This window comes from Dromiciops gliroides, chromosome 1 (assembly GCF_019393635.1).
Source record: "Dromiciops gliroides isolate mDroGli1 chromosome 1, mDroGli1.pri, whole genome shotgun sequence".
Taxonomy (NCBI): Eukaryota; Metazoa; Chordata; class Mammalia; order Microbiotheria; family Microbiotheriidae; genus Dromiciops; species Dromiciops gliroides.
Window position 1 is genome coordinate 188,632,266 of NC_057861.1, and position 23,772 is coordinate 188,656,037.

Here is a 23,772-nt window from a genome sequence, read left to right on the forward strand (position 1 = left end):
GTATGTTCCATTAGATAATTTATTAAGGGAACCTTTGATTAGGAACCCCAAAATCTGTTTCAGTGCTCAGCAGAAAATATTTTATGTATATTATTTGAAAGTCTGAACTATTTTTTAAAAATAAAATAAAATAGACTCAAGGCACTTGGACATGTGTAAAATCAGCTCATCACCCCATCCCCAGTCTCCAAGTAAAATCAGGTTAAAACTATCTCCCCCTTGCACACATGCTCATTAGAATTTAGGTTACCCTTTCATGAACTCTTGAGTTCCTTCAAGGTATCACATAAGGTTCATTTTAAATTTATTTTACTTATACAAAACCAATCATAGCGTGTACACTGTGACTTGCCTGAGGCTGATAACATCCCCAAGGAATACTACTGAATACAGTACATAGCTTTGACACAGCTTACAACTTTAGTTTTTGGTCTGGGTTTTTTTTTGGTTTTGGGGGTTTTTTTGGTGAGGCAATTGGGGTTAAGTGATTTGCCCAGGGTCACATAGCTAGTAAGTATCAAGTGTCTGAGGTCAAATTTGAACTCAGCTCCTCCTGACTCTAGGGCCGATGCTCTTATCCACTGCACCACCTAGCTGCCCCCACAACTTTAGTTTTTCCAGAATTGCAAGGTTGAAGAGTACACTCAGTTCCCTTCAATCTGCTAAACGTTTTGCATCCAAATTTTTTTAAGAAATCTCTTCTATATTTCCATTTAAGTGGGAATATGTTTGTGGTAAGAAGGCACTTGACCACAAACAACTAAAGAAGCCCAAGAATAAGTGGGTGGCTCTGAGGGCAACTGACAGCAGTCTCACACTCTTGTACAGCTAGGCTAACTACTGAGTCTTAAAATATTTTTCTTCAAGTTTAAAGGATTATTTCCCCCTACACCATTTTCCATTGAAATCCCCTTGAGAACAAAATATTTCTATATGCCAAAAACTAGAATACAATAGGATAGGAAATATTTGAATGTTTATTTTACTGAGTATTGACAGTACAACTGTCTAGCTGAAACTCAGAGATGCTACAAAGATAAATCAATCAATAAACATTTATTAAGCAACTTCTATGTACCAAGGACTGTAGAAAAACAAAAAGAGAAAATGCTCTATCTCATCAATAAACATAAAACTCTATTGCTTAAAAAAACTCTACTGGTTAAATGGGTAATTTGTAATACATTAAATTTTAAAGGTTTGGTACAAATAAAACAAATGTAGCCAAGATCAGAAGGAAATCAGAAAATTGGGGCGGGGGGGGAATTTTATAGATAGTTTCTTAGATAAAGGTCTCATATCTCAAATACATAAATAACTTTGTCAAATCTATAAGAATACAAATCATTCCTCAACTGATAAATGGTCAAAGGATAAGAATAGTCAGTTTTCCAGTGAAGAAATCAAAAGTTTATAGTCATGTAAAAAATACTCTAAATTATTACTGATTAGAGAACTGTAAATTAAAACAACTTTGAGATATCATGTTATACCTACCAGATTAGCTAAAATGATTAAAAGGGAAAGTGACAAATGTCAGAGTGGATGTAGAAAAACTGGGACACTAATTCATTGCTGATGAAATTGTGAATTGATCCATCCATTTTGGAGAGCAATCTGGAATTATATCCAAAGAGTTATTAAACAGCCTATATCCTTTGACCCAGCTATGCTAGATCTGTTTCCAAAGATGATTAGGGAAAAAGGAAAAGAACCTATATGTTCTAAAATGTTTAGAGCAGCTCTCTTTTTGGTGACAAAGAAGTGGAAATTGCAGGGATGCCCATCAATTGTAGAATGACTGAACAAATTGTGATATGATTATAATGGAATACTACTATGCTATAAGAAGTGATGAGCTCAGGGCAGCTAGGTGGCGCAGTGGATAGAGCACTGGCCCTGGAGTCAGGAGTACCTGAGTTCAAATCCAGCTCAGACACTTGACACTTAGTAGCTGTGTGACCCTGGGCAAGTCACTTAACCCCAACTGCCCCACTAAAAAAAAAAAGAAAAAGAAGAAGTGATGAGCTCAATGACCTTAGAAAAACATGGAAAGACTTGCATGAAATAATGAAGAGAGAAATGAGCAGAACCAAGAGAACATTGTACACCATAACAGTAAGATTGTTTTAATGATGACTGATTAAATAAGTCATTTTGACTATTATAAATACCCAATTTAAAAGGACATATGAAGAAAGACGCTATCTGTATCCAGAGAAATAACTAATAAATAGAAGTATCTCTAGAAAAAAATTACATACACACACACACACACACACACACACACACATATATATATATATATATATATATATATATATATATATATATATATATATATATAGACACACATACATACATATGTGTCTAATGGTAGCCATCTTCAGGATGGGGGAAGAAGAAAGAAAAAGGGGGAAAGAAAGAAAAAATTTGCTTAACTTTATTATATGTTTAAAAGGAACAGCAAGTAACACAATAGATTTGTGGTTTCATGTACAATCATCTTTTATCACATTATTTTATGGAAATGCTTGTTTATTCTATAAATGAAAAGATAAATTTACAATTAAATTTACAATTTTTAAACCCTCTACAGGTTACTATACATATCAAAAGAAAAAGTAGTCTTTCCTTTCTTAACAGATGATGCATCTTGAATTTAAAAAAATAATAATAATTACAAAGGTGCCTTGGCACAAGAGAGAGAAGGGTGCCAAGAAATGTAGCATTCTAAATTTAAAAAGAAATCACTTTACCTTTTTAGAAATATGTTCTCTTCTTTCATTATTCATAACTTGTCTAGAGCCAACTATAACTAACTTTGATACAAAGAAAAGAATAAAAAACCCAAGTTTGGTCAATTCATTCCTAAATTCACACTTCTTTTCCCTCAACAACTGACTTGCCACTATTAACCAGCAGGTTTAGACTTTTGTCCCATGGTTTCTGTGAACTCTTCCCAGGACAGCTATTTGAATAGTCATCAATGAAGCCACATCTCATTAGCTCTGATTCCATAAATGCAAGGATATGCTAAAAGTCTGATCTGATCAATTTGAATGAAGCAGTAAGATTAGGTAAAAGGCTCTTAATCCTTTAAAATAGCCCAGGTCTTGCACAAAATATATTGGTATGACAGTCCTAACAACCCAAGGCAAAAACATTGCTATGACATATTTGTAATGAATAAATGAAAAGCAATGTGCTTTTTGGTGTAATCTCCTTTGAAGGAAGCATTCAATTATTAAAGATGTTTCCAATGTGCACATCAATCAAGCCATCCCCAGAAGGAACACTACTTTTTTCACACAGATATCCAGACAATCTATACTTGACTGATTACCTGTAAGGAAGTCAAAAGGACAGTCTTTTTATGATGGGGTATGTGACCACAGTGGAAGGACAAACCTTCTTTAAGCCAAAGTGAAGGATAGAAGCCAAAAGAGGAATTATAGGTAAGAAAATTATTGATGTGCTTAGTGTTCTTTTCTTCACTCAAAAGAAGAAGAAGGGACTTGGGTTGTAGCCACCATCCTGAATACAACCAATTTACTTGTAAAAGCAAGAGCTTTATAGTTGAAGGTCTCTCAGGTATCTTTTAGTTCTATCCTTCTTCAATCTCATGATGACATAAAGTAGTGGAAAGTGACCTGGACTGGAAATCCAGGACACTAGACCTCAAATCAGGAAAGGAGCTCAGTAAAGAGATCACAACTATAGTAAGGAAATGAATGAATGAATGAATGAATGAATGAATGAATGAATGAATGAATGAATGAATGAAGCATTTGGTAAGCACTTACTATATGCAAAGCACTGTGCAGATATAAATTGTAAATTGCTTCTTCTATAATGTTTTTCCATAGATAAAATATCAGCTTCATTGTCCATTATCATCATTCCAACAACTCCAAACAGCAACCTTATCCCTTCTTTGATCCTTTTCTTTCTTTCAATGTAACTTTTTAAAGCCCCTTTTTATTTGCTTTAGCATTGATCACCAGCCCCAGGTTGTCTAATTCCAAATTCAATACAATATTTTTTCCACTACATAATAAGATAGAGTAAGACTATCAGACAATGAGATTCCTCCTAAGGTCACATACTATGAATTTGTATATCAAATCTATGTCACTATGTCAAAGATCTGTGACATTATCATTGCAGAAACTCCTACTAATAAAGATCATAAGACATATAAAACTGAGAGATTAAGTGACTTGTCTAAGGTCACAAAATTAGCTAGTAAGTGTCCAAGGTAAGATTCAAATGGAAGTCTTCCCAAGTCCAAATCCAGAATCCTATCCACTATTCCACACTACTCTCATGAACAACACAGGAATAATAAGTATATACAAATACAGATATAGATATATACATTCATATTACATGTATATGTATGTATATAATATTCATTCAAAATTAATTCAAAAAACATTTTAAACACCTGTTATGTGCAAGATATTATGAGAGGTTCTGGGAATGCAAAGAAGAAAGACAACAAAACTTCTTTCCTCAAAGAGCTTAGAATCTAAGTGAGATATATCACGGACAAATAAGTAAGTTAGAATGCAGTAATAGCAAAGAAAAGATCAAGAAAATGAAAATCTGAGGTTGGAGAGATTTTCAGTTAGGGGATCTTAAAGGATTCATAGATTTAGAGATGAAAGGAATGCTTAGAGTTAGGTCATCCAATCTAATGCTTTCATTTTACAGATAAAGAAACTGATTCCCAGAAAGTATACATGGCTCATCCCAGGTCATATAGAATACTCATCCAAACTGGGTATAGACAAGAAGAAAGCAAAAGATTCCATCAAGTGGCAACAGTAGCAGGGAATTGCATTTCATGCACTGAGAATGACCTGTTTGAATGCACAATATAAGGAGAGGGCATGTTGATGTTTTTAAATAACCAATAATCCAGTTTGGATATAGTATCATACAGTGCAAAGAGCACTAGCTCTGAAGTCTAGAGGACTTGAATTCAAATCCCACCTATGACCCCTGGTAGCTGTGTGACCTTGAATGAATACTTTAACTTTTCTGGGCCTCAACTTCTTCATCTGTAACATAATAAGATTAGAATACATGACTTCTGGAGTCCTCTCCAGGTCTATATCTATGATCCTGTAATTCTATGAATGCGCTGTGTATAAAGGGTTGTAGTACGAAATTAGGCTAGAAAGGTATGCCAGAGCCCTGTTAAGGGCTTTCAATGACCAGTTATGGAATGTGTACTTTATTCTATGGGTAATTGGGAGCTACTGGAGTTTGAGGATGGGAGGAGTATTAAATCAGTTGATCAGCTGTGTAAGGATGAACTAGAGAGGGGAGTTCTACAGCCAGGCATATTAGGTTATTAGACTATTAAAAGAGCTCAGGTTGAGAGTTGATGAAAGCATGATATTAGTGTGAGTGGAAAGGACAAGGCGAAATGTGAGAGAGAATGCAGTGGTAGAATCAAAAGATTGCACAATTGATTAAAGATGCAAGGAAGAATGAAAAATTACAGTTTCAACTCTGGGTGGCTGGAAGGATGGTGATAACATAAGCAGTGGCAGGGATAGAGGGAGGGTAAGTTATTTTAGTAACATAGCTGAGATTTTAAGATTAAAAATATGCAAATAGTATCATCTTTAATCTGATGAAATGGAAAAATCATTGAATGCTGGAAGTGCTGAACTTTTGGAACCTGGGTATAAAACTAGGTTCTGCCTCTTACTATGTAATGTTGTGCAGGCCCCTTCATCTCAGTATCCTCATCTATAAACTGTTGACTTCTGAGCCCCATTGAAACTCTAAATATATGATGTCCCCCATATTACAAATTGGCAGCTGAGATATGGCCAATTAAATGACCTCCCAGGGTCACAGAGTTAGTAACCAAGTCAGAATTAGAATTCAGGCTTCAGAGATTCAAGTTTCCTACTTAACTGAGTACTTCAAGGATCCGTGACTTCATCAGTGTAGGTGCTCCCTCACCCTGATCCTGATCACAATCTTTTTGAGTAGTTAGGGCAAAAAATCCATCACCTGATGGACCACCTTCTGGCAATGAATCTCACAGCACCTAGCTAGGCTGCTCCTGTGATATAGGACATTTGCAGGCCTGTATATGAAGCCCTTACATATCGGCAGGGCTTCCCAGAGCTTGTACTCTGCTGAGATAGCCTTTGAGAAGACAGAGTCACTTCCACACTATAGGACTTAGCACTGAAGTCATTTCAATACACAAAAGTAAATGGACATAGCTTCATGTGGTTACAAATGAATTAGTCTCTAAAACTAATCTTCTTGAAAGCTAGCCCGTTTTGACAACCATAATATTTTATCATGCTTAAGATGCAACCACTGGGTCACAGAACCTTTCTTGAAGAACTAAAGAACTAAAATACAGCCTTGTAGGATTACTACCTTGGACAGGGAATAATCATATACATAGCTTATATTTGTAGAATGCTTTAGAGTTACCATGTGTATATGTATATATGTATGCATGTATAGATACAAAGCATACATAAATACACATACCTTATGGTATCTGTTCCTATAGCAACCCTATGCAGTAGTTTAAGATAGATATTATCATCCCCTCTATACAAATGAGGAAATAGAGGTTCAAAGAAGTTAACTTACTTGTCAAAGGTCACAAAGCTAGTGAACTATAGAGAAAGTAAATTCAAATTTAATGTTCTTTCCAAAACACTATGCTGCCCAATGAAGTATGGATGCAAAGTCTAAGAAAGATGTTGTCTGTGTAGCAAAAAGGACTATCCCAGCTTTCCCATTTAACTCGTAATTCTAAAAAGTTCTGTCATTTTATTTCTAACTTAATATTTCCCAAAACATACATGTAGACTAATTTCTCCAAATAAGATAGCATTTTCAGTAAAAAAACAATCAGAATGCAAAATTCCTAATGCAAAAAAATCTAATAAAAGTGATCTTAAAATGAAATAAGGCTACATTTTTATCTAAAAAGGAGGAAAAAGTAGTTAATAATTTAATGAAAGCTGAGAGAGGTAGGAAAGGGCTGGCTGGTGGCAGTATAGTTATTGGCTATAAAGACAGCCCAACAAGATTTATCTTAATTACATCATCATGCCACAGTTCATTAAGAGCCACATTATCAAAGAAAGACACATCACTGCAAGGGTTATAAATCAGGAAGATTTTTATATGTACGTACTTTAAGGCATTTTTTCCTTCTTACTGAAGATATTAATGTCACATTTCAGTCCAAACTAGTTTACTTATATGTCATTATGGCATAACAAAATATAACAATATTTAACTATGTTAAAGGGAAACATCATGATGATGATTCACTAGAGTACAACAAGGTTGTATTCACTATCCTCTACCCTAGCTGTTCACTGGCCTAATGATGTTCACTATACAGAAACAAGCAATGATAACATAAAACAGATGACTCTACTTTCAGTTTCATAGGATCTGAGTATTTAGAGCTGGAAAGAATATGGGACATCATTTAGTCTAATGTGGCCACATTCAGACGAGGAAATGTCCATGACACACCACTTTATTAAATCAGGCTTTTCGAAATTATTTAAATGACAAAACTGTATGTGAGGAAAAACAGGATGTTTTTTCTTTAAAACAATATTTTTTACCCTGGAGACTGAACTTCTTGATATTTTGCCAACTTTACTTCAATATAATTTGTTTCCTTTGTAACTATTTGAATTTTTTTAATTTTTGCACTGGAAACACTACTCTGAGAGGGGGTCCATGGGTACAGACTGTCAAAGAGCTCTGTGACACACACACAAAATAAATGGTCTTATGGTAATGTTTTACATAATTGCACCTGTATAACATACATATGATTGCTCACCACCTCGGGGAGAGGGGAATGGAGGAAGGGGAAGAGGGACAGAATTTGGAACTCAGACCTTTAAATAAAAATGTTTATTATAAAAAAATAAATGGTCGAAATCCCATGTTTTAAAAAGGGAAATTCAGCTATTGTAATTTTTCCTGATTTTCCATTATCAAAAAAGTTACATACTATAATGTTCCTAGTGTGTTATCATCAGCTCTCTTCTGCTCTATACTCTTTGCTTTAATTATCACCCCTTTGTAGATGACTGCCAAATTTATATATCTAGCCCAAACATTTCTCCTGAGTCCCCGTGTCATATTTGGGCAGAAAGATAACTAGCTCAGTTCTGGATGAGGTGAAGATGAAAGGTTGGTTGAACTGCCAGATATATACTAATCCATTCCTAACAAAGCATAATCATACAGTGGAAGACACCTCCACCTGGGTTTACCACTAGCCTCTCAAACTCAATGTGTCTAAAATAAAATTGATCATCTTCTTGCCCAGATAAGTCCCCTCTCCTGCCTTTTCTCTTTCTGTTAATGGTACCACCACTCTTCCAAAAACCTCTGCTCAAAACCTCTGTAGTCATCTTCTACTCTTTCTTCTTTGCCTTTGATATTTCAAGTGCCTGCACAATTTCTTTCAAATTAGGGCCCTCTTCTCCATTTCTATGGCCATGGCTTCAGTCCACATATTTACCTCTTTCCTAAACTCTTGCAATATCCTCCTAAACAAAGTTTGGCTAACAAACTAAAGCCTCTTTTCTAATTATAAGGATTCTTCTCATCTCCCTCTGCCACCATCATTTTGCTGAGTTTTTTGAGGCTCACTCCATATATACCACTCCATCTAGATCATAGTTGAGGGTATATGTTGAAAATTACTAAAGTATCACACATATTTCCATTGAAACTAAAATAATCTCTCACTCAAGCTAGATGTGATTTTCAAAATATTTTTCAATTTTTCATTATTTTAATGCACTTTTCCTTGCTTGGACATTTTTTTTCTAAAGAAAATAAGGGAACTTGGGGACATCTAGATGGCACAGTGGATAAAGCACTGGCCCTGGATTCAGGAGAACCTGAGTTCAAATTCAGCCTCAGACACTTGACACTTAGTAGCTGTGTGACCCTGAGCAACTCACTTAATCCTCACTGCTCCTCTAATAATAATAATAATAATAACAAATAATAATAAGGGAACTAACTACAAAAGGGTCTATGGGCACCAAATATACAAAAGAGTATAGTTATAGTCTGAAAAGTGTCCCTGTAAAACTAGCATTGACATATTTACTCCTATTCAAAAACTTTTATGTTACATTCTCTCAGTTTACAAGCAAATAGTGATTTTTCTCACAGCTTCTGTCAGAAAGCCCTGTAAGTCATGAAGCAATGGGATGAGGCAGTTGGGAGTTGCTACAAGACTGAGTGCTAACTCCTTCCATCATCATTGCAAGGTACAGATGAGTACCAGTTTCACAAATCTAGCCCTGATCTATCCTCCTCCTCCTTCTCCTTCTCCTCCTTCTCCTTCTTATTCTTCCTCTCTCCTCTCATCATAAATCATTAAGAACCCACTCTATATCTCCTCCTAGATGATCCATAACTATCCCAGAGTCAACCAGGATCATAACTTTAGAGCTATCTGGAAGGAACCTCAGAGTCCAATTTTCTTCTTTTACATATGAAGAAAATGAATCCCAAGGAGCTCAGCTCCAATCTATAGTCACACAGCTAGTAAAAGTCAGAGTCAAGATATCAAGTCATTCTGTGACTCAAGCAATACTTTCTACTATGCCATGTTATCTCTCTCATTATTTCTCCCCCAAACACACAACTTCGAACCTCACAATGGTGGTTTTCTCAACCACAATCCTAATCACTAAGGCTCATAACCTCAGAGTAATCCTTAGCCTTTCACTTCTCTATCACCTTCCTCCATATATAGCTAGTTGTCACACTAGCCAATTTTATCTCTATCATATCTCTTACATCTAAATATCATCTTTTCCCCCTCATGGAGCCATCATCCTAGTTCAGACCTTCTCTTCCTCTTGTCTGAATGACTGTAATAATCTCCACTTGCCAATCTGTTATATAAAGTCACCAACTTCTTCCTTAGGCACATGTCACTCCAATGATCAATTAACTTCATTACCCATAGGATAAAATTAATGTAAAGTCCTTAGTCTAGCATTTAAGTCCCTTTACAATCTGAATCCCCTCTATGTTCTTAACTTATTGCACATATCTTATGTTCCAGCAAAATCTGCTAACTAGCTGCTCCCCAAAAACCAACACTGCCTGTCTCTGTGGCATCACATAGATGCCTTTGGCTTTTACTCACCTCTGCTTCTCAGAATGCTTTTATTCCTTCAAATCTCAGTTCAGATGTCATTTTATCTTCCTCAATACATTTAACTTGTCAATGTACTCTCTTCGCCCTCAGCTTTCCTAGTACTTTATATACATGTATCTTCTTAGCTAGGGGGCATAGTGGATAGAGTGTCAGCCCTGCACTCACAGTCTCATCTTCCTGAGTTCAAATCTGGCCTCATCTATAAAAATGAGCTTGAGAAAGAAAGGAAAATCCTAAATGGGGTCACAAAGAGTTGGACACAACTGAAACAACAACAACAACAATATTCTTAGTATAACATAATCTCTTTAAGGCCAAAAAGTGTTTTGTCTATATGTTTGCAACATCTTTTTAAATTGTACTATGTTCTGGAAAATGCTTGTTTTATTCTATAAATTATATGTTTGTATTCCCAGCATCTATCATAATGCTTTAAACATAGTAAATACTTGACCAATGCTTCCTGCATTTAATGGACTCATGGACAATGAAAAGCAGCCAAAGATTTGCTCCATTATTTGAGTAATCCATTTAGGGCAGTCTCTGGAGCAGCAATCACTGTTGTTTAAATGGGAAAGAATATGTAGGGTACTATGGTCATGGAAGAGGCTGCCCTTGATTTCAATTTTCAAGGTATAGGGCAGCCTCTTTGAAAACTGGTATATCATTCCTACATCAACATGTGCCATTTCCTATTCACCCATCAACTTCTAGCCTGGCTAGAAATTTGAGAATGAGGCAAAGAACCTGCTGTGTTCAATAATGGGGCAAGTGGTGTCAAGGAGTTCTAAGTTAGAGACTCAAAATGGTATCTCCCTATTTCGGATGAGGCAGTTGGGATCAAAGATGCAGAGAGGTATATCTCAGTTCCAAGCAAGGAATACCTAATAGCAACTATAGGTAACTAAAAGTGGAATGGGTTAGTAGTAGTAGTATTGAGTTATTCCTCAATAAATGTCTCCAAGTAAATACTGGATAACAATTTGTTTGGCGTGTTGCAGAGGAAATTCTTGGCCAAAAATAGCTTTGACTTGATGACTCAGATTGTATTAAGGGGGATGGTGATCAAAGACATAATTAATGACAAAATCTGGAGACAGCACATTTTTCAGTCAACTAAATTCATCCTATAGCTATGGGTTGTTTAAATGCCATTTGTACTATATTGTACTGTGCATGCAACAAATGATGTAAATATAAATTGGGTACTATGACTTCTATGGATCATGTGGTCAATAGGCACCCACACCATTATCAGAAGGCATTTCTCAACTGTCTAATTGCACATGATGCTGCAAGCTATTATATAAGAACTCTAGAGAAAATAAACATATCCCAGTTCTCATTGACTATTTGACTATTCACAATGCAATTAATAGACCAATCATTTAAAGCCATAGAACAATAGAAAATAGCATTCAAGCTACTGGCATCCTCTAGGCCACTCTCTATTATGTACTTCTAGCTGGCATGCAAGTCTGGTGATGAATCCGAAATGTACTACCTTTTGTTTGGGGGATTTTTTAGGTGTTGATTTGTCTGTGTTCCTGAAATGGTAGTTCCTCTTGCCTGATTCTTATTTACAAAGCAACAACCTGCCTAAAGTAAACTAAACAGGCACTTTTCTTGCCTCCTCTGCTGTAAGACAGCACTTTAGAAACAGAGTAGATAAGCACATAACTAGTCCATAATACACTACAATTACAGGCATTGGCTAGCCTGGCATTTGTTCAACTGGGAATGCCAAAGTAGATTAGGAGATTTATGTTTAAAAGAAAGCAGCACTTCACACCTACAAAACTTGAACTTTTCCGATTAGAAAGGTTTTAGCAAGCCTAGAATCAAACAACCCATGTGCTCAATATTCCCATAGCCATGGGGTGGCAGTGGACCCAAGAAAATTGTCCAAAAGACATCATTCTCCTTGAAAACTTTTCCAAGGGACTTCTATGAATGGCTCCTTTGCCACCATCACATCTACACATTTACCCATCATGATTCTACTTTTACCACACTTACTTGTGTAGTGGACATATTTCCTCTATTATGTAATGATTGGAATGACGCCACCTGCCAGAGACTTACTGTAGAAAAGCTCTGCCATGAAGGAAGGTCTTTGAGGGCAGGACCATGTGTCTTTTCTTTAGTGTCAGGAAGTGACATTTGCTGGTGGGAGGAGGAAGGGGGAGCCGGGCGCTCTGCCTTGCTATTTTTCCTGGGGACTCTGGTGGAGAGCGGAGCTAGAAATGTGCTCTCCCTTTAATAGATAGATGAATGTAGGCCTTTCTCTCTCTTTACCAAATTCTTATTCTCCTTAATAAATGCTTAAAAGCCTAACTCTTGCTAGAGCTTATAATTTATTGGCGACCACTCATTAGATATTTTAGACAGTTTAGCTAGAATTTTAGCCCTTAACTATTACCACCTTGAAGCCATCATTTTTTTATCTTTGTATACCCTAGATATGGCAGCGTGCCGTGCACATACTAGGAAAACAATAGAAATTTGTTGCATTTAAATGAAATCCTTTAAAGCTAAGAGAAGAAGCATGTTCATTAATGTATATCATCTAAGACAACCTGATGAAAATTGAACTTCAAGTGGGCAAGTGTCTTCTGGTCCAGGTTTCTTCAACTCTGACTTCCCTATCAAAGAACTGTGTAGAGAGGCTTCTCAGTCAGCAGCACATGGGTACACTAGGTAACACATATGAAAATGCTTATACCTAACAATATCTAGCTACTCCATGGGTCAAAGTATAGAACTCATCATTAAGAAAACCAGGGCAGATTAGAATGGTATCACCACCTCATCTTTTGCTTTCCTTCTTCTTGGAAGCAGCTGGTAATAGAATAGAGCGAGCTCTAGGCCTGAAATCAGGAAAACCTGAGTTCAAATCCAGTCTCGAAATCTTACTACCTGTGTGACCAAGGGAAAGTTACTTAACCTTTATTTGCCTCAGCTACCTCAACTGTAAAATGGGGATGATAATAGCTCCTGCCTTGCAGGGATGTTGTGAGAATTAAATGAGATTATATTTGCAAAAGTACTTAGCACATTGCCTGGCATTCAGTGGGTGCTATATAAATGCTTAGTGTTGGGGGCAGCTAGGTGGTGCAGCGGATAAAGTGACAGCCCTCGATTCAGGAGAACCTGAGTTCAAATCCAGTCTCAGACTCTTGACACTTACTAGCTGTGTGACCCTGGGAAAGACACTTAACCATATTGACCTGCTCCCCCCCCAAAAAAAAAAAACAATTTTTTTAAATGCTTAATCTTCCCTTCCACTAATTCCAATTTAAAACCTTTCACAATATGGCTCCAATCTATCTTCACAGACTTCTTCCACAGTATTCCTTTTCTCCAGCAAAACTAGCCAACTTGGGGATTGAGCCAAGATGGTGGAGGAGAGGCTGTGACTCCCACAAGCTCCCAATAAACTCATCCACTCACTCCCAAATGATGCCATAAAAAGGAAAAGAAAAAACCAGAGCAGCCTAACTCACTTAAGAACAGAGTGAGACTATTTTCCAGCCAAAGATGGCAATTGGGATAACATGCTGATAGGGTGAGAGAGGAGCTCAGTGAAAAGTCTGGAGCCAGGAACAGACCCCACCTCCAGGGCCTCAGGGTCTTTGGCACCCATGGCTTCTTCTGAGGCTCAGTTCATGGACCAGTGAGCAGGTTCAGAAGTTGGCCAGGGTGAAGTAGCTGCAGTCTCTGCTGGAGTTGGGGTGAAGTGACCTGGTTCTGAACCAGTGGGCTGACTCAAGTAGTGGCAGCCCAGTGGGGGAGGGGAACAGGCATGCCAAGCTTCCTACCATAGAGAATCAGATTTCAATCAGATATCTGCATCATGGTTGAGATGAGTAGGCAAAGAAAGCAGCAGACTATACGAAGCTTTTTAGGGGGCGAAATAGACCAGACTATGCCCTCAGAAGAAGATAATAACAAAGTCAAAGCTCCAACATTCAAAGCTTCCAAGAAAAATATGAATTGGTCTCAGGCCATGGAAGCACTCAAAAGGGACTTTGAAGAGAAAGTAGGGAGAGATAGAAGAAATATTTAGAGAGATGGAGGAAAGAATGAAAAGAGAAATAAAAGAGAAATGAGAGCAATGCAGGAGAGTCATGAGAAAAAGATAAACAGCTTGAAAAGCCAAATGGGATAGGAGATACAAAAGCTCTCTGAAGAAAATAATTGCCTAAGAATTAAGATTGAACAAATGGAAGCTAGTGACTTTATGAGAAACCAGGACACTGTAAAGCAAATCCAACTGAACAACAACAACAAAAAAAAAAAAAAACAAAAAACAAAAAAAAAAAAAACAAAAAAAAAAAAAACATAGGGCAATATGAAATATCTCCTTGGAAAAACAGTTGACCTGAAAAATATATCCAGGAGAGATAATCTGAAAATCATTGGACTACCTGAAAGCCATGATAAAAAAAAAAAAAGAGAGAGAGCCTAGACATCATCTTCCAAGAAATTATTAGTGAAAATTGCCATGATATTTTATAAGCAGGAGGTAAAAGGGAAATTTAATGAATCCACCAATCACCTCCTGAAAGAGATCCCAAAGGAAAACTTCCAGGAATATTATAGCCAAATTCCAGAGATCCCCAGTCAATGAGGAAATATTGCAAACAGCTAGAAAAAAAGTAATTCAAATACTGTGGAGCTACAGTAAGCATAACACAAGGTCTAACAGCATCTACATTAAAGGACTGGAGGGCATGGAATATGATATTCCAGAGGGCAAAGGAACTGAGACTACAACCAAAAATCACGTACCCAGCAAAACTGATTATAATCTTTCAGAGGAAAAAATGGGACTTCAATAAAAAAGAGGACTTTCAGACATTTGTTATGAAAAGAACTCAACTGAATAGAAAATTTGACTTTCAAATACAAGAACCTAGAGAAGCATAAAAAAGTAAACAGGAAAAAGAAATCATGAGGGGTATTAAAAGATTAAACTGTTTACATTCCTACATGGGAAAATAATACTTCTAACTCATAAGATCTTTCTCAGTATTAGGGCACCTGAAAGGAATATACTTAGACAGAGGGCACAGGTGTGAATTGAATTTGAAGGGATGATATCTGTAAAGCATTTATTTTTTGTTTATCCTTGTTTTTTGTGGGGCAGGCAGAGTGGAGTGGCTTATGTTTGAGGCTGGATATGGGCTCAGGGCTTCCTGGGTCCAGGGCTGGTGCTTTGTCCACTGTGTCACCTACATGACCCATGATGACATCTTTAAAATAAAGTTAAGGAGTAAGAGTAATGCACCAGAAGAAAGGTAAAGGGAGAGGTGGAGTGGGGAAAAGTAGCTCACATAAAAGAAACAAGAAAAAGCTTACAGAGTAGAGGGGAAGATGGAGAAGAAACAGGGGAGTGAATAAATCTTACTCTCATCAGAACTGGCTCAAACAGGGAATAACATACACACTCAAGTGGGTATAGTAATATATTGTGCCCTGAGGGAAAATGGGAGAGAAAGGAGATAGGGGAGAGGAGGGAAAGGCAAAGGAATGAAGGGCAGATTGGGGGAGGGGGCAGTAAAAAGCAAAACACTTTTGAGGAGGGATAGGGTGAAGGAAGATAGAAAATAGAGTAAATATCAAGGGGAGGGAATAAGATGGAGGGTAATACAATTAGCAAAAGTAACTACAAAAGAATTGATGAGTAGGATGATATCAGAAGGACTTATGAAAAAATGCAAACTATCGACAGAGAAAGAGCTGATGGTATCTGGATACGGATTGAAGTATAATTTTATTTTTTAGCTTCTCTTTTTAAAGGTATTTTGTCTATTTTCTTTCACAACCTGACTAATGAGAAGATGTTTTGCATAACTGCACATGTATGATTTATACTGAATTGCTGGATTTTATAGGGAGGGACAAGGAGGGAGGGAGGAAAGAAAATTTAGAACACAAAGTTTTTTAAAAATCAATGTGAAGGGGGCGGCTAGGTGGCGCAGTGGATAAAGCACCGGCTCTGGATTCAGGAGTACCTGAGTTCAAATCCGGCCTCAGACACTTGACACTTACTAGCTGTGTGACCCTGGGCAAGTCACTTAACCCCCATTGCCCCGCAAAAAAAAACAAAACAAAAAAAAAAACAAAAAACAAAAACAAAACAAAACAAAAATCAATGTGAAAAGAAATGATGAGCAGGAAGAGTTCATAGAAACCTGGAAGGACTTACATGAACTGATGCTGACTGAGAAGAGCAAAACATTGTACACAGTAAGAGCAACACTGTGTGATGAACAATGATGATAGACTTGGCTCTTTTTAGCAATGCAATGGTCCAAAACAATTTCAAAGAACTTCATGATAGAAAATGTTCTCAACATCCAGAAAAAAGAACTGTGGTTTATGAATGCATATTGAACCATTCTGTTTCTACATTTGGACTGTTCTTTCCTTCTTTTTTGAGGTATTTCCCTTGTGCTCCGACTCTTCTTTCACAATATGACTAATGAAGAAATACATTTAATGTGATTGCACATATATAACCTATATTAGATCGCTTTCTGTCTTGGGGAGGCTGGAGGAAAGGGAGGGTGGGAGAAAAAATTGGAACTAAAAATCCTATGAAAACGAATGTTGAAAACTATCCTTATATGTAACTGGAAAATAATAAAATACTGAACTAAAAAAAGACAAGCCTACTTGGGGTATTTCATAAATAATATGAGTTCTCCCAACTTCACTCTTTTGCACATTTTGTCTTCCCCTCCCCTGACCCCCAGAATACTCTCCCTAACTCTTTTCAATGCTAAGAACAAGTAATACCACCTTTCCTGATCTCCCTCTTGTTGATTCTCTCCTCTCCTCTCCCCATCCTGGCAATATTACTTTGTATTTATTTTATATGTTTTATATGTATTTCTCCCAAGTCTAAGTAGAATGTAAAATTCTTGAGAGTTGTATGAGGTACTGTATGATTTTTGTCTTTGTAGCTTCAGTACCAAGGAAAGTGACTGGCACTTTGCAGAGGAAGAAGAGTAGTATTTGGGGGTCCAGACTCCGAATTTTCACTGTCACAGGGAAACCAAATAAAGGAGCACAATCTGCCCTTGTAGATGGGCACCTGCTCTGTAATTTAGAGTCATAGAGCATTGTCTGGGATACTGAAAGGTTAAGGGGAGAGCTCATAGTCACCCAACCAATATATGTGAGAGGCAGGACTGTTTTTTCTTGATCCCAAGGTCAGTTTTCCATCTACTAAAGCACACTGTCTTCTCTGTGCCTAATACATAGTGCATGTTCAACATATTTTTCTCTAATTGAATTGAGCTATGAAGGTACCAAGAAGCAGTGATGGGCAATAGCACTTGCACCCACATTAGACCATCTCTCCTACTCTGAAACTGCCTGTAAGCCACAACTAAAAGCCAGTAAAAAGTAGACTCTTTTGACTGGTATTTCATTCAATACCTATTCCACAAAAATATTGAATCACCTAATGTATACAGAGTACTGAGCTAGATTCTCAAGAAGATAAACTTGTTGGGTAATAGCTAGCATAAGGCATGATCTTAGGCAACTCAGTCTGGTAAGGAAGACACGGGAACTATAATATTCATTATTAATGTTAATTTTGAAGCAACATGGCACAGTGGACAAAGGGATAACCTTGGAGTCCAGAAGACCTGAGTTCATATCTTGCCTCAGATACCTACTAATTCTATCTTCATCACCCGACCTCTCTGAGACTGAGGCAGTCTCTAAATTTTATTTTTTAAGTTATAAATCAGTTGCAATTCATATGGATCCTTGGTACTGATATAATAATAATTATATTGTGCTTTAAGGTTTGAACATGATTTACAAATGCCATCATGTTTGATCCTCAAAACAACCCTATGAGGTAGGTGCTATTATTATCCACATTTCCTAGAGGAGGAAACAGGTGCTGAGAGAGGTGAAGTGATTTGCCCAGGATCACACAGTTAGTGTCTGAGGCAGGATTTGAACTAAGGGCTTCCTGATTACAAGTCTAGCACTATATCCAATGCATCACCTAGCTATTTATTACATGTTAAGAATAGTAGAAAGTAGTAAAACACATGACTGGCATGATGTCTAAAGGGAACATTTCCTGACCAGGAGAATAGGAAAAGCTTCATGTAGGAAGTGGCACTGAGCTGAACTTTAAAGGAGGATAAGAATTTAATATCCTAAAAGAGGAATTAATTCTATTCCAGGTTTGTTCATATCATAGAAAGAAGAGATCACAAACCAGCAAGGAGTCTTCTTGTCAGAGCAGGGCAGAGCTAGCCCTCTGCTATTCCTGGGTACCAATGCATCAGGTGTATCAATGATATGGTTTTCTTTGTCAAACCATGCTATAAATTTCTCGATGTCTAAGGCACAAAGTAAAGTGAAGAGTCTAGATAATTATTAATTTGTCACAAGGCCAGAAATAACTCTATTTTTGATTATTGTTGTTACTGAGTGGTTTCCGTCATGTCTGATTCTCCATGACCCCATTTGGGGTTTTCTTGGCAAAGATACTGGAGTGGCTTGCCATTTCCTTCTCCTTCTCTTTTCACAGATGAGGAAACTGAGGCAAACAGATAGTAACACAGCTAGTAAGTGTCTGAGGCCAGGCACTCTATCCACCTAACTGCCACTCTTGAATATACCTCTTCTATTCTTGTGGGAGTCCAGGTGATAGGACAAAGATATCATGAGGAGGTAAAAATACCTGTCTTCAGAATTTAACCTGATATTTGAGGATGACATTTCTGACCTGACCCACTGTTAGTGTAACTCGTTCTTTGACCTTTCCTTCCCACTGGAATGGCAGCATTTTCCCTGACAAAATATAAACTGCACATTCTCTCACTCAATCTCCCCCCAGGACCAATGAAACACATCTGTAAGACTGCTAGTCAGTGTTAGGGCTGAAGCTTGTGGCAATGATTTGGAGCAAAACTCACCAGCTCATATGTGGCCTGAACCCTACACCGCGGTCTCATTAGCACCACAATAACTAACTGAGAGAAAGCCACAAAATCCCCCAAAGAATCATTCTTGAATCAAATAACCAAAGAGTTCAAGGAGAAACTAATTCTGAACATTTGTTAGCTAGTTTTATTTCCTTCACGTTGAAACTCAATTGTTGACAATCTCTGGCTCATGCAATCCTTCTTAATCACCCTTTCACACACAGCTCTATTTAATAAACTAGGACTGTCAATAATCATTTTGAATCAAATAAAAAATAAGGCTGTTCTGGGAAAACAGGCTAGCACAAGGATTATTGGCCACCAATTCCCCTTTCCCTTACCTGTACCCTCATAGCATTAAAAGGGCTTCATTTTTTCTTTGTTATCAAGCTGTTGTATAAAGAAATGTACCCTTTTTGTACCTTATGAAATCTGGAACTCATTATGAGTTTTCTCTTTTTTATTTTTTGATTCAGTAACAACCAATTTTCAAAAAATTCTCATCTGACCACTTCCTATTGGCCTCTCTCACTAAGCCTTCCTTCTTTCTCCCATTCTTCTATGATTAAAGTCCTCCCCACCAAGCTCTATCCTGGACCCTCTTCTCTCTGAACACTGTTACTTTTGTTTATTTCATTTATTCCCATGGCTTGAGTATCAACTATATTCCAATAGTATGCAAATCTAAATTTTCAGGCTCTGGAAGGACTTACATAAACTGATGCTGAATGAGATGAGCAGAACCAGGAGAACATTGTACGCAGTATCAACAACATTGTGTGATGATTAATTGTGATAAACTTAACTCTTCTCAGCAATACAATGGCCCAAGATAATACCAAAGGACTCATGATGGCAAATGTTCTCCACACCCAGAAAAAAGAACTGTGGAATCTAGATGCAGATTGAACCATACTGTTTCTACTTTTTTTGGTTTTGTTTTTCTTTTTTGAGGTTTTTCCCTTTTGTTCTGATTCTTCTTTCACAACATGACTAATGCAGAAAGATGTTTAATGTTATTGTACATATATAACCTATATCAGATTGTTTGCTGTCTTGGGAAGGGTGGAGGTAAGAGAGGGAGGAAGAAAAATTTGGAACTAGAAATATTACAAAAGCAAATGTTGAAAAGTATCTCTACATGTAACTGGATAATAATAAAATACTGTTATGATCTTTAAAAAATAAATAAATAGATGAATGAACAAATAAATAAATATATAAATAAATGAACAGATGGACAGACAGAAAGATGATAGATAGAAAGGCAGATAGGTAAATTTCCAGGCTTATCCTAAGGCCCATTTCAGGCTCTCCCCAGAGTTCTTTCACAAAATTTCCAACTGCCTAGTGGACATTTTTCTACCTGGAAGTTCTTCTAGTGTATTCAAATTCAACATATCCAAAACAGAAATTACCATATTTACTCCCTCCTAGATCGCTTATTTCTATTGATTTCATAGTCTCCCATCACCCAGATTTAGGACCTCACAGTCTTGTTTGATTCTTTCCTTTTTCACATGGTTCCCACATCCAAATAGCTGGCAACTCCCACTGATATTTTTTGTACCTGTCTCTTCCTCTGCTTTCACATAGCTACTATCTGATTTTCAGCCAGAAAGTGCAAAGGATAGAGTGCCAAGCCTGGAATCAAGAAGACCTGAGTTTAAATGCAGCCTCAGACTCTTATTAGATGTTTGACCTTGAACAAATCACTTAACCTCTGTTTGCCTCAGTTGCTTCATTTGTAAAATGGGAATAATAATTGTACCTACCTCACAAGGGATGTTGTGAAGATCAAATGAAATACTTGTAAAATGCATAGCACAGTGCCTAGTACATAGTAAGTGCTATATAAATATTAGCTGCTGTTGTTATTCAGGCCCTCATTACTCTTCCCCTTGAACTATCATAACAGATTCATAAGTGGTCTCCTATATTAATTCCTGACTATTTGGGAGGATGCAGACAAGAGTCTCATACAATGACAGGCATGGATGGATACTTCTGAATCAATGTCATCATAAATCTATCTGAGCATGTGAATTTCAGGAGTGTGAGGGAGGGAGGGAGGGAAGGAAGTTAGGAAGCAAGTTAGGAAGGAAGGAAGGAGAAAGGGAGGGAGGGAGGAAAGGAGGGAAGAAAAAGAAAGAAAAGAAGAAATAAATCATTTATTAAGCACCTACTATGCTCTAAATTCTGTGCTAAATCCTTTACAAATATTATCTCATTGAATCCTTACAACAAATATGAGAGGTAGGTATTAGCTATTATCATTATTTTACAGTTAAGTAAACAGGAAAACAGAGGTTAAGTAACTAAAACAAGATTTGAAATCAGGTCTTCCTCAGGTCTATCCAGTGTACCACTTATTACCTGCCTGTGTAACAGGATAAGGATATATTTGGAAATGGAACTGTGTTGTGAATATGATGTTAAAATGAAATGCATCAATGATACTTTTTAAAAGCAAAACATACCTTCCTAACACATGTCCTGAAAAACTTTCAGTTGCTCCTCATTATCTATAAAATACAAATCCCTTCACCTGGCATTTAAGGCTTTTGACAACCTGTCTCAAACATACCTTACCAGCTTCATTACATATTATTCCTTTTCAGGTACTCTGTGATCCAATCATGATCTCCAATCTCATCCTGCTCTTTTATACCCCAATGTACTCACACAAGCTTATCCTCACATATGGTAAGTGCTCTCTCCTCTTCTCAGTCTGGTAAAATTCTTCTAGTCCTACAAAGGCACAGAGCTAGGTCCCAATTAGTGCAAATAATGAAGCCCCTGAAGTGGCTACATCATTCCAATTTGCACTTCATATTTCCATTGGGTCAGAAACAACGAGCACATTTGACACAATTAACTTCAAATAGTATGAATCTGAATCCATGCAGCCACTCCGGGTGATTTATTATCCCCATTAATAGGGACTGAGCTGTTACCCTTTGCCTTTCCTGATCCTTTCCTGATCCCATTCCCGAAATTTAAGCTGAGAGCAACCTCTTTCATCTTCATTCACACTTTCTTAAAAGAAGCAGTTTGGCAAAATCACATTATACCAAACTATTTGTTGTTTTTCGGTTGTTTTAGTCATGTCTGCCTCATCCTGAGCACATTTGGAGTTGTCTTGGTAAAAATATTGTAGTGGTTTGCTATTTCCTTCTCCAGCTTATTTTACAGATGAGAAAAACTAAGGCAAATAGGGTTAAGTAACTTGTCCAGACTCACAAAGCTAGTAAGTGTCTGAGGTCAGATTTGAACTCATGAAGATTAGTCTTCCTGACTGCAGGCCTGCCACTCTATCCATAGTGCCACCTATTTGTATGCCACCAATTGAACTGAATATTCCTTGAGGACAAGAGGCTATTTCCTTTTTTTGACTTCATAGTCTCTAGTACCTCCAGCTAAAACGGTTTGAATTGAAATTTAGTGATGTGATTTAGGAATGGAAATAAGGCCAAGTTTCAAAACTGTTAACTCTCACACATATGCAATGAGTCCTTGTCTTTATCTAAAAGACAGAGTATTTGATTATGCCTACACAAGAACCTTAAACCTGTATAGTGTTGTGCCTTAATCAAGAACAAAAAAAAAGCTAATAATTAGAGTTTATAATTGTTCATTAAAAGTAATCCTTAAAAAAAAAAAAAAGTAAACCTATCTCTTTGGAGGCTACTAGGTGGTGCAGTGGACAGAGAATTGGCCCTGGATTCAGGAGGACCTGAGTTGAAATCTGTCCTCAGACACTTGACACTTACAAGCTGTGTGACCCTGGGTAAGTCACTTAACCCTCATTGCCCTACCAAAAAAAAAAAAGTCATCCTTAAGAATAACAAGCTGAACCCAAATTAATTTTTGAAGTAAGTATATTGTTGGTGTTCTGTAAGTATAATACTGCTTGGGGCGGGGAGAGAGAACTACCAATGCGTAAATGAGCTAAAACTGCATTACTTCAGAATTTAAAACAAAACAGAAATGAGAAAGAAATTTATTGGGAGAAGAAGGGAAATAACCTGGGTTTTTAAAGTCCTACAGAAGAGAAGAAGTCAGTTCCTATCCCCTTTTCCCTACATCTACCCGATTTTGCAGTTTTAAGAGCATAATATTCCACTTCACCAACCCATTTCCAGCCCTAAACGTAGGATTGTTGGAAATGCTGTTTGAATCTTTTAAAGAAGAAAATTAACTTGGATCATTTCTCAAGATTTTTATACTGAATTCTTTCTCTGAATGAAGAAAAACAATAGACATGCCTATAAGTGAATATGAAATCAGGAATTCTTGGGAGGAAAAAGGGCACACTAGCCCAAAGGTTTTCAGATAACGAAGGGAAAATAAGAGGCTGACATAAATAATTGCTTTTTTTTTTAATCTGAAGGAAGAGTAATCCTTTCCCAAATAAAATATATCAAATATTAATACTCTCTCCAGTTCCTTTCATCCCAAAATATGTTTCCTCTCTACTCCTAGTTATCAGCTGATTGATACTCGGCTTCAATGCTATATAAACTTGGCCACGCCAATTAATGTTTTTGAGAAAAGTATCACAATGGACAAAAGGTTAATACT

The 23,772-nt window shown here is 37.0% G+C and overlaps 1 protein-coding gene across 5 annotated transcripts in view; it reads right to left on the reverse strand.

Moving 5' to 3' along the window:
• DCDC2 (doublecortin domain containing 2) overlaps nt 1–23,772 on the reverse strand; it is a 209,115-nt gene that overhangs the window by 9,034 nt on the left and 176,309 nt on the right. The window lies entirely within an intron of this gene.